Source organism: Hordeum vulgare, chromosome 5H, assembly GCF_904849725.1.
Source record: "Hordeum vulgare subsp. vulgare chromosome 5H, MorexV3_pseudomolecules_assembly, whole genome shotgun sequence".
Classification (NCBI taxonomy): Eukaryota; Viridiplantae; Streptophyta; class Magnoliopsida; order Poales; family Poaceae; genus Hordeum; species Hordeum vulgare.
The window spans coordinates 353713245-353725312 of record NC_058522.1 but is presented as its reverse complement, the minus strand read 5'-3'; positions in this window follow the sequence as shown (position 1 = coordinate 353725312).

Here is a 12068-nt window from a genome sequence, read left to right as displayed (position 1 = left end):
TACCGTATTCTCCTTGAGCTAAGGACACACAGTCCTCGCCCAACACTCGTGGTAAGTCTTCAGGGCAGACTTCCAAACCCTCACAAACTCGGTCACCCGGCGATCCACAATTGACTGCTGGATTGCTCTAGACCATGACGCCTAACCGTTTGGAGGATGCACAGTCCTCAAAGGTAAAAGGCTTCAGTCCCACACAGGAACAACTTCTTCAGTGATGCTCAATCACTAGGTTTGCTTTGTGGTTTCGGTGGGTGGTGTATTTCCTCACTGATGATTTACTCTCGAAAGCTGTGAGGAATTGGGTTGCTCTTATGACAAGTGTCAGTTTCTAATGGAGCAGCCAACCAGCTAGTGGTTGTGGGGGGCGGCTATTTATAGCCTGAGAGCATCCCGACATGATTTGACATTAATGCCCTTAAATAATATGACCGTTGGAGTGGATAAGATCAGTGACTTGGCGTGGCTTATCGAAACGGTCGGGACTCTCAACTCTGAGAGTCCTCATGTTACTCATATTCCTCACTTGAGGCTTTTGATAGGATTTGGCTTGGGTTGAGCATCATGAGGAAATCCATTCCATAGTGTTACTTTGACCCCCTTTAACAGTACGGTGTTCCTATTCATCAAATGCGAAGAAAATAAAACAGAAAGCGAAAATCTTCATGCTTCAATTTCTTCAGAACGATTTTCTTCAGGAACCACCGATCTTCTCAATATCAATATCTTCATGAGGAATATCAATTTCATCGCAGATTCTTCGCGATTCATTTCTTCAGCTTCAGACCAATTTCTTCAACTGAAGACATATATTTTTAGGAGTCGATATTCTTCAAATATCTCAAACTCCTCAATGACTTATAGATCCTGTGTACACTTATAAACACATTAGATACTTAACCTATAAGTCTTCAAACCACCAAAATCACTAAGGGGCACTAGATGCACTTACAGTGACACCAAAGTTGAAAACTCGGTGGTACCGATTAGCATAAAGATTTGAAATTTTGAATCTCGCTGAGACCAATATATGAAACTCGGTGGCACCGAAAAGGTGGCTAACGGTTAGATGGCCAAACTTGGTGGCACCGATACTCAAACTCAGAAATTCGGATTTTGTGTATCGAGGCACCCGAAAGTTGGTCACCCAAACTCGGCAGCACTGATATGGATTTCATTGCACTGATTTGGTGGCAGTGGCTAGGGTTTCTGTCTAAGGTCAAACTCAGTGGGTCCGAAATATGAAAGTTGGTGACACCGAATTTCTGTATGTGGAATTTGACATAATGGTTATGTGCGAAAAATGACTGGGTATTTTGGTGGCTAACTTAGAGAACTTTGAGCAATCAGTTCATTTTACTACCTCAGCCCCTTTTAATAGTATTGGCTTTCCTATGGACTCAAATGTGATTTCTCACAAAATAGAAAATGAAGACTCTTGTAGCTTGAAGCTTGATCCAATCTTATTCCTGTTTTTGCATCAAGGGGCATCTCCACATAAAGCTTAGCCACAACAACTCCATGGACTGTTCTGAAATATCTAGGTAAAAGTGTTAGTGAAGAGACAATGTATGTTGTCATGAATTATCGAAATCACCAAGGGAGCATATGTGCTTTCAACTAGCCTCTCTCTGGGTAGATCTTCACGATTAGGCGATCTCATTGCCCTTACAAACTTCTTGGTTCAACTCCACAACACGAAGTTGGAGGCTTCGAAGCAACACCTAACCAATCTAGGAGGCACCACCTTCCAAAACGTAATAGATGCGGTAGTACAATGAACTCCTTGCTCTTGTGCTTCAAAACATAGTCTCCTCAACACTCAATCACTCACTCACATATTTGGCATGGGTAGAAGAGATTGATTGGGTGGAAAGAAACTTGGGGAGGCTAGAGATCAAGTTTCAAATGGATGGATTAGAATATCTTGATCTCAACACATGAGTAGGTGGCTCTCTATCAGAAATATGCATATGGCAAGTGTATGTGTGTTATGAGTTCTTCCTCTGCGAATGAGAGGTGGTGGATGGGAATATATAGGCTTCTCCTAGAATCTAAGTGTTACAACATTATTGCTCAACTTGATGAAACCAAAATAAATATCGGCGGCACCTAGTTGCACTAAATGTGGCAACTTTCGAATTCTCGGTGAGACCGATATAGGTATCTAGGTGGTACCATTATCGTGACCTAGGGAATTTTCCAAACCTTGGTGAGACCAATTTCAAACTCAGAAATTCCGATTCTTGAAATCCACATACGAGAAAGTTGGTCAGTTATTTTCGGTGGCACTGAAGTGGAAGTTGGTGGTACCGAGAATCAAGGGTTTGGCAAAGGTTTTGTCTTTGGAAAAATTGGTAGGTTCGAGTGGAAATTGTTCATGGCACTGATTTTGATGTTTAGGCTTTGGACAAATAATTTTGTGGGAGAATGTATGACTATTTTTGGTGGCTATCTCTAAGCACTTGAGCAACCAATTCATCATAGATACCTCACCCCCTTTTAATAGTATTGGGTTTCCTATGGACTCAAATGTGATTTCTCACCAATATAAAATGTAGAATCTTCTTGCTTGAAGCTTGGCCAATCCTATTCCTTTCCTTGCATCAAGGGGGTTCTCCTCATAATCCTTTAGCCAATGCATCTTTGAACTTTTCTGCAATATACTTGGACATAATCATTATTTCAATGACACATATGTTGTTATTAATTACCAAAACCACCTTAGGGAGCAATTGTGCTTTCAATCTCCCCCGTTTTGGTAATTGATGACAACATATAGATCAAAGCTTGAAAAAAGGTATAATTAATGATTAGCATCATCGCTTTGAGAAGTATGTGAAAAGCAAGAGCCCCCCCTAAATTTGTGCATTATTTAAATTTGTGTGTGAATGTAAATGCATAATCGATTAGGACCATGGGTCACTTTTGCATGTCACGTCCATCTTGGTGGTGTGCAGAAATGATATGAGTGAATTGTAATGCACATTACACCAAACAAAGAGTGAATGATCATCATGTAGATAGCTCAAAGTTATAACGTAGTAGCATCAACAATCAAAGTGAATGATCAAACACAAGGAAGTTTAAGACATCCAAAAGACCAAATGTTTTGTAAAACCAAAAGAGAGTAGTAAAAAGCAACACACACACACACTCTCTCTCTCTTTCTCTCGAAGCCCTGATGGTCTATACATTTCTTCCCCTTTGACAACAAGTCACCAAAAAGTTCAAAGGTCTATAACTAAGCATTGCTCTAGGCTCGATCTCCTCCGGTAGCAGTTGATGGAATCGATAGGAGAGCGTTGGTGAAGGCTTCAGCAGATGTCCTATGAGGTGGAGGTGTTGACACGAGAGTTGCCGGAGCTGGTGGAGATGAAGAAGGTGAAGGAGCTGATGCTTGGGGTGATGAAGATGGTCTCGTTTCCGAAACTAGCATAACTGCAAACCTAGTGTGAGTCCTGAACTGAGTGGTCGTAGGAAGAGATGAATCACCATGATCATCACTGTTGGAGCAAGGTGTGTGCACGACACTAACTTCAGGCTTTAGCTGCTCAACAGTGGTAGCCGACTCCGTTACTTTGATATCCAGGTCATGGAATTTGTTTCCACAATCCTCTCAAGGCTCTTCTAGTTCACCACAATTTTAGAAATATTCTTCTCCATCCATTGGATGGTGCTGACAAGAAATGACATTTGCTCCTCTCTGGATCTCAGTTGTGGTGTTGGAGCTGATCTGTCTGCCTCTCCCTGCTGACGAGCTGTAGTTGAGTTGGGATGGCCGGGGTCCATCACAACTTCACTGTCTTTGAACTCTGGCTGAAGTGGCACATGTGACCGATCAAGTTGATATGCATCCTTTCCAATCGTGGCATTGGCGAGCATCTAAATATACTAGGCATATCCACAAGATCTCTTCTGATCAGCAGTTGTCCTCCTGACTGTCTCAACTATCAGATCCAACACTTTGATCCTAGTGTGGGTGTCTATGTGGTGCAACATGTTGATGGAATACCCTCTAATCATCTTATCATATCCTGATTTCGGCATGAGGGTGTACCCCATAATGGTGTTTTTTGTTGGTATTCCTGCTTGCAGAAAGTAGACAGTGCCAAACTTATGTGTCTTCAGATACTGGCGGGCCACTGGATTGTACATGTTAGCTGGACTCCGAGTACACATCCAAGTCACCCTCTTGGACCTTTGGGGCACCAATGATAGTGGCATACTCCTCCACTGTTGACCTTCCATCATCCACACAATCCTTCCATCTGGATAAAAGTGAGTAGTGGAATAGAATTGCATAATCATCTCATCATTCCACGTAGTTATCTCTCTGCCAACAAAATCTTCAATGTTAATATCCCTAAAATTTCCTCTCACGGGAGCGAAGAAGTCCTCATATTTCTTGATGTACTCCTAGTCTACATATCTCATGTCACTGACTGCGGGACTCTTGTCCAGTAACACTATCTCATAGAAGTCTTGTTGCTCCTTGGTGTGAAAATGAGGATCAACAACAGTTCTCCTCCTAACATCATATGGATCTGCAGTTCTCCACTATCTCAGTCCTTTATCTATTCACTTCTTCATGTCCCCAGCAACTGGATGAGCATCATTATGTAATGGCAAGTGAGCTCTCAATTTTCTCAGCACATAAGTGTCTCCTCCTGCCTCTGCAGCAGCATCTCTGGATGCAGAGCCTTTTTTCTTCTCTACAGTAGGTATATCCCTAGTAGTCCTCTTGGGAGCTACTGACTTCATAGACTTAGGAGCACACAACTTTATCTTGGGTCCAGACCTACTGGTCATAACATTTGCCATGAGCTTCTTCTGGTTAGAAGGAGGTGCATTAGTAGGAACTTCTTCTTCCTCTTCCTCAACATCTTGTGCTGGATCTTCATACTTAGATGTTGGCCTTCCAACAACATGCAATACTCTCTTCCTGACTCTCTTCCGCCCTGGCTTCTTAGACTTCTTGGAAGATGGGTTCTCAAGGGTGAGATTCATCCCTTTCTGAGCAGTCTTTGGAGCTCTCATGGGATCAGGCCTGGAATACTCCTTTCTCACACTTTTCTTGATTGTGATCCTCACCTTTTGCTTTCGGGGAATGTTTTCTTCTGGTATGAAGTCAACATCATCCTCATCCGAGTTCATCTTATTCCTCGACATGGTAGCTGCCTTGGGCATATCATGTGAACTTGGAGTACCTGGGTCAGAAGCAGTCCTCCCAGGACTAGTGCGTGAGTCCATTTCCACACTAGGCTCTTTGAAGTCATTCGGGCTATCCTGTGAACCTGACATACTGACAAGCAACCAACCAAACAAGCTGACCCTATGAATAGGATCAGAAAAGCAGGAGTGTATCAGCATCACAAAAGACATATGTTTTTCAAAAAATATGAACTCCAGAAAAATCTCAGGTTTAACTTTCTGCAAAAAATATTTTCGGTTCCATCGAGTTAAATATTTTGGAACCACCAAGATAGACAATCTCCTTAACAGAAACTTGGAACAATTTTCAGTTTTGCCAAAAAGAGTAACTCGGTTTCACCGAGATTTTTCTCAGTAGCCCAAAACTAAAATCGGTCAGAACAAATTTTCTGACTCGGTGACACCAAGATTCGGTTTTGCGGATGGTTAACTATAAAGTTTCCTTTGATCTCTAATCTAACGGAATCTTCTTCTGGATAGGAACATTGCAATCATGGACTCAAGACGGGGTAAACCTATTTGTGGAAGATTTGGATTTGGAGATCACAAAGAGGGCCGAAACCTTACCCTAACTTAGTGAAGGTCTCGCTACGACGACGACAATGGATGAGATTCCCATAGGCGGCAAGGAATCATGGAGCGAGGGCGCATAGGAGATGAAGGCGATGTTTTGGGGATGAGGGATCGGTAGCGATGAGGTACGGGAGGCGACGTTTGAGGAAGTATTTCAACCCTCAGGTCCACAGAGTATATATACCTCCTAGATATCGGTGACACCGAATTGGAATTTTTGGTACCATCGAGTTCCATAACTATCAGGTGACACTGAAACCCGCTGAGGAAGAAAACTTCCTATTGATGGTACCATGATGAAAAATCCAGATCAACCCTAGTCATCGGCGGGACTGAGATTTTGGAGTTTGTCACACCGAGATGCATTTGGGAGGTTTTGGAAGTCAACCCTTGTCGAGACGAATCTCCGAGTGCTCCTCACATAGAGTGTCCCTATAATGCTTGCTTAAATTTTGTGTTGTAGCATGAATATAATTTGAGACGAGAAAATATAGATAGCTAGAGATAGGTACTTAGGCATTCTTGTATATCCAATTGTCCAAAGAAAATTGAAAATCCAAATAACAACAATTGGATATCCTCAAATGAGCAAAAATATGCATACCAACATGCTCACACAATAAGATGTCAAATGAAACAGGGTGAACATGCATAATTACTCTAGTATCTACCAAGAACTTTGGTGATGACAAAGTCATCTATATATGAGTATATTAACTTAGGTGCCAGGCAAGAAAACTTGATCATAGGTAATACTCATCGTTTAAGCACAAGCGGGGTTGCCACTTTTACATAAAGCTTTCAATGTGTTTACACCTGAAGAGATGCTTATACTCAAGTCTTAGAGTAAAGCCCCCCTTGATGTGACATCCCCCCTAAGAGGGATTAACTAACCTTGGGTTTTGTCATTGAAGACGTCATGTAGGTGTAGTAGTGGTGGACGCTCGTTGTTGATGAAGATCATCTTGAGTTTGGAACAATCCTTGTTGTTTCTTACTCTTTTCACCTACATGGGTTAGTCCCAAGCACAAGGAACAAATACAAGGTCACCTATGGACATGGAGTGAAGTACATGTGAGATGATGTCCAATGATACATTAATTACCATGTTCCTTGCTTACCTTTAAGGGACTGTGTGACTCCTTCAACTATTGCATATAGTTGGAGTTGATTGCATATAGTTCTTTCCAAAATGAACAAGAGTGAATTTCATTGGCGGAGTCACCCCTCGAGAACTTCTCTAGTTCTTCTTCTTGGGGACCCACATCTACTTGATGGGGATCCTTGGAGTTGTGGGGGCACTTGATGAATTAGAGCTAGTAGTGGCATTGGGAATCCACTTGACCATGGCTTGGGGTTCTTCCTCAAATGAGTCAATGTCCTCTTGAAGCCTGTCCTTACCCTTGTGGTATTGTGGTGGAAGGTCCTCTTGAGAGATTGTTCCCTTGGGGGGAGTAGGGTCGTACTTCTCCTTTTGGGGAACAAACTTCGGGTTGGGGTATTGACCTTCTTCCCATTCAACTCCGTTGGCGTTGAAGTATCCAACATCTTGTTTCTTCCGGTGTCCTACTTGCTTGCATACAATTTCCTCGAACTGCTTACTCCCGGCAAGACTCTTGAAGACACCTCTCTCTATAATTCCTTTCAATAAATTGTTTTCTTGCTCAAGTGTAACTTGGCTAAGAGAGTCATTAGTGAATCAAGGGAGCTAGTAGCAAGAATATCATTTGATGTAACTTTAGTATTGTTGTTACTAGATTAAGACACTTTCTTGCCTTTCTTACTAGTTTTCTTAGGCTTAACTTATGGAAAAAAGTAGACAAGAGTAATCGTTTGGCTAGATAAGAGGAACTATTCTTTACAAGGTCATGATTGATTGCTTTTAGAAACTCATGCTCTTGCTCTAAATTTAGCTTCTCGAAGTGTAGCTTCTCATGAGTTCTTGCAAGCTCTCTATGATCTTCTAGAGTAGATTCATGAGCTAACTTAAGAGTGTTTGATCCTTTAGTTAGTCGTTCAATCTCTTTCTTATTATCATCACACGACATATCTTGACTAGCATGATTATCATCAAGTTCATTTTCATTGTTATCACTAGTTTTATCAAAGATCAAGTCATCTTCTCCTACCAAGCCATTGTCGGTGCACTAGTAATGGGGTACCTAGTGCCCCTGACTTTTGCACACGCGTTAAGAGCATAACCCCTCAAGGGAAACCACCAACCCAAGCAAATAGCTGAAATGAGACGCCTGCAACACCTACACAAGCACCCCAAGACATACCAAAAAAACCAGGCACCTGCGACGGGCGAAGGCACATGCATCCTCGATAAGGCCCGGCAAGACGGCTCCCCAGCAAGCGTGGGCCAATCTGCCACCGCTCCAACTCATCACTACACCAGTCACTTATCAATGAGGTGTCGAGCTTCGAGATGGCTAAGTGGCCCTCGCTAGATACATGCTGGCATGCCGGAAGATAGATTACGACCAGTTGACACCCGTCCAGAGGCGTGTCAAGACACCAAGCCACGACTAGCTAATAGGTGGTAGGAGCTTGCCGGGGACGCACCCCTGCTAGCCAGCTAAGGCCGCATTTATGGCAATTTGTCTTAAGTGCCAGAGTTAGGTATGATAGCACTCTTAGCTATCTAATCATGTCTGTTTGCCATTGTGGACACCCCTTGAGCTATAAAAGAAGGCCCAAGGCAACCTAGCAAGGGATTCAACACTGGGTAGATTCGAACCCCTAGGGGATTAGAACCAAGAATATTTGTACGTACGTGATAGATCTCCGCGACAACCCTTGCCGGCGCAGAACTCCGTGCGAACTTGATCTTCCTCAATCAATCCACCAAAGCAGGAGTAGGGTTTTACATTTCACAGCGACCCGAACCTTGGTAAAACGCCCCGAGTGTCATCACCATGCTGCCTTGTAGTTTCTACTCTTTGTGCGACACGATCTCCCCGCCGAACCACGAAGGGACCAAAGGTCCCATGGGTGATTGAGTGCACACCTGCACCGATATCTTTGGCGTGCGAGGCAGGAGGCTTCGTTCGTGCAAACATGAGATTGCAAGTGGAATGTGGATCTTTGTTGTTGTTTCCTTTTCACCATGGCTCCCAAGAAGAAGACTGGGGTAGACACCCATCCTTCTACTTCGAAGGCCACGACGCTTGCTGCTGTTGATGCTGCTCCTGCTACGGCGGCGTGTGGAAGTGCGGGCGCCGCGAGTGACGCGGTCGACGCAGGAGGCGCCACCATCATGTCCCCCACGACCGAAGCTGGAACAAGGAACGCCGGAGGCGAGCAACAACGACGTCCTAGCGAGTTTGGCCTTGGTGCTGCGGGCGAAAGGGACACCCAGGCTCCACGCTTCTGCTGCATTAGTGGCTGCAACCACAACAGCCGTGCCCACTTCGAAGCAAGCCGCGATTAGCCAGCTGCACATGTCACACGCGCTACCGCTGGGTGCGTGCCTCGTCCAGAGCAAGACGGAGTGCTAGGCGGGGACACAAATCCATGAGCTCAGCCTCCCCCATGTCATGTTGCTACGACAATTGGTGCACGGATACAAGAGCGTGACGATAGTCCTCTTGGTTCCACCAGGAGTCAAGCAACGTCGCGTTCTGCCTCTCTGCCCATGTTGGACACAACCGCGGAGGCAATGTTGCGGGCTCAGCTGCTGTTGAATTTTCCACCAGCGGCTGATAAGATGGACGAATGGAGTAACACTTTGATGGATTACACGCAGAACATGTGAAACATGCATAAAACATCATTGCAGATCACCTGTCAAGTGTGCCGCGCAGAAACTTCATATGGAACCAGGAGTTTTTATCCTTCACCTCACTCAACTGTCTGTATCCCTTTCAACAATGACCAGAAAAAGAAGAAGACTGAACTCCGACAAACATTTCACGACAGAGCTTCCTGAAGCCCCCGGTAGAGAAGTTGCCGGAGGCAGTTCCGTTTTGCCTTGTGAGCCGCTCCCTCCCATGGAACCTGAGGTTCTCGCGGTAGAGGTAGCGCTCCCACGAACAAGGAGATGCCTTTAGTCCTTGCTGTCGAGCCACATGCTATAGCTTGGGATTAACATATTGTCCATCTCCTTCAAACAGGAGAACTTCCCGAAGAACAAGAAGAGGCCGAAAAAGTAGCCCGTCAGTCTAGTATGTACTAGTTTGTCGACAAAATTCCGTACAGAAGGAGACCCAATGGTGTGAAATTAAGGTGCATCTATCGAGAGGAAGGACTAAAGCTGTTGGTACTGATTCACGGAGGCATATGTGGGTCACACATAGGATCAAGGGCCCTTGCCAGGAAAGCTTTTTGGCAGGGTTTCTATTGGCCCACAGCCCTCTAATACGTCCATTTTGCATCATGTTTTCATGTTGATATTTATTGCTTCTTTGGCTGTTATTTCACTTCACGGTACAATTCTTATGCCTTTCTCTCTTATTTTGCAAGGTTTACATGAAGAGGGAGAATGCCGGCAACTGGAATTCTGGCCTGAAAGTGGAGCAAAGTTGAGATACCTATTCTGCGCAACTCCAAACGCCGTAAAAATCAACGAGGATTTTTTTCCCGATTTATCAAAAATACTGTGCCGAAGAAGTGCTAGAGGGGCGCCAGGGGGTGCCCACAAGCCTGCACGGCGCGGCCACCCCCCAGGCCTCGCCATGAGGGCTTGTGGGTAGCCCACTGGCCCACTTGCTCCCCTATTTTGCTATATGGAGGGTTTTGTCCAGGAAAAAAAATCAGGGATGAGCTTTTTCATGGATTCGCCGCCGCCACGAGGCGAAACTTGAGCAGAACCAATCTAGAGCTCTGGCAGGACGATCCTGTCGGGGAAACTTCCCTTCCAAAGGGGGAAATCGTCGCCATCATCATCACCAACACTCCTCTCACTGGAGGGGACTCGTCACCATCAACATCTTCATCAGCACCATCTCATCTCCAAACCCTAGTTCATCACTTGTAACCAATCTCCGTCTCGTGACTTGGTACTTGTAAGGTTGCTAGTAGTGTTGATTACTCTTTGTAGTTGATGCTAGTTGGATTACTTGGTGGAAGAGTTTATGTTCAGATCCTTGATGCTACTCATTACCTCTCTGGTCATGAATATGATTATGCTTTGTGAGTAGTTACTTTTGTTCCTGAGGACATGGGATAAGTCATGTTAATAGTAGTCATGTGAATTTGGTATTCGTTCGGTAATTTGATATGCTGTATGTTGTTTTTCCTCTAGTGGTGTTATGTGAACGTCGACTACATAACACTGCACCATTATTTGGGCCTAGAGGAAGGCATTGGAAAGTAGTAAGTAGATGATGGGTTGCTAGAGTGACAGAAGCTTAAACCCTAGTTTATGCGTTGCTTCGTAAGGGGCTGATTTGGATCCACTAGTTTAATGCTATGGTTAGACTTTGTCTTAATTCTTCTTTGGTAGTTGCGGATGCTTGCGAGAGGGGTTAATCATAAGTGGGATGCTTGTACATGTAAGGGCAGTACCCAATCGCTGGTCCACCCACATATCAAACTATCAAAGTAACGAACGCGAATCATATGAACATGATGAAACTAGCATGACAGAAATTCCCGTGTGTCCTCGGGAGCATTTTTCCTCCTATAAGACTTTGTCCAGGCTTGTCCCTTGCTAAAAAACCCTAAAAACTTGTTGCTCGCTACGAATCATCTCACCACACAATCACTTGTTACCGAAAATTTCAGTGCTTGCAGATATTTCCTTGCTGAAAACCACTTGTCAGATCCTTCTGCTCCTCGTTGGGTTCGTCACTCTTACTTATCGAAAGGACTACGATTGATCCCCTATACTTGTGGGTCATCAAGACTCTTTTCTGGCGCCGTTGCCGGGGAGTGAAGCGCCTTTGGTAAGTGGAACTTGGTAAGGAAACATTCATATAGTGTGCTGAAATTTATTGTCACTTGTCACTATGGATACTAATCCTTTGAGGGGCTTGTTCGGGGTATCTTCACCTCGAACGGAAGCCCGAAGAGTTGCTCCTCAACCTGCTGCACCTACTGAAAATATTTGCTTTGAATTTCCTTTGGGTATGCTTGAGAAACTGCTGGCTAATCCTTTTACAGGAGATGGAACATCACATCCACACTTGCATCTAATCTATGTAGATGAAGTTTGTGGTTTATTTAAGCTTGCAGGTGTGCCCAAGGATGAGGTCAAGAAGAAGTTCTTTCCTTTATCTTTTAAGGATAAGGCGTTGACATGGTATAGGCTATGTGATGATACTGGATCATGGGACTAC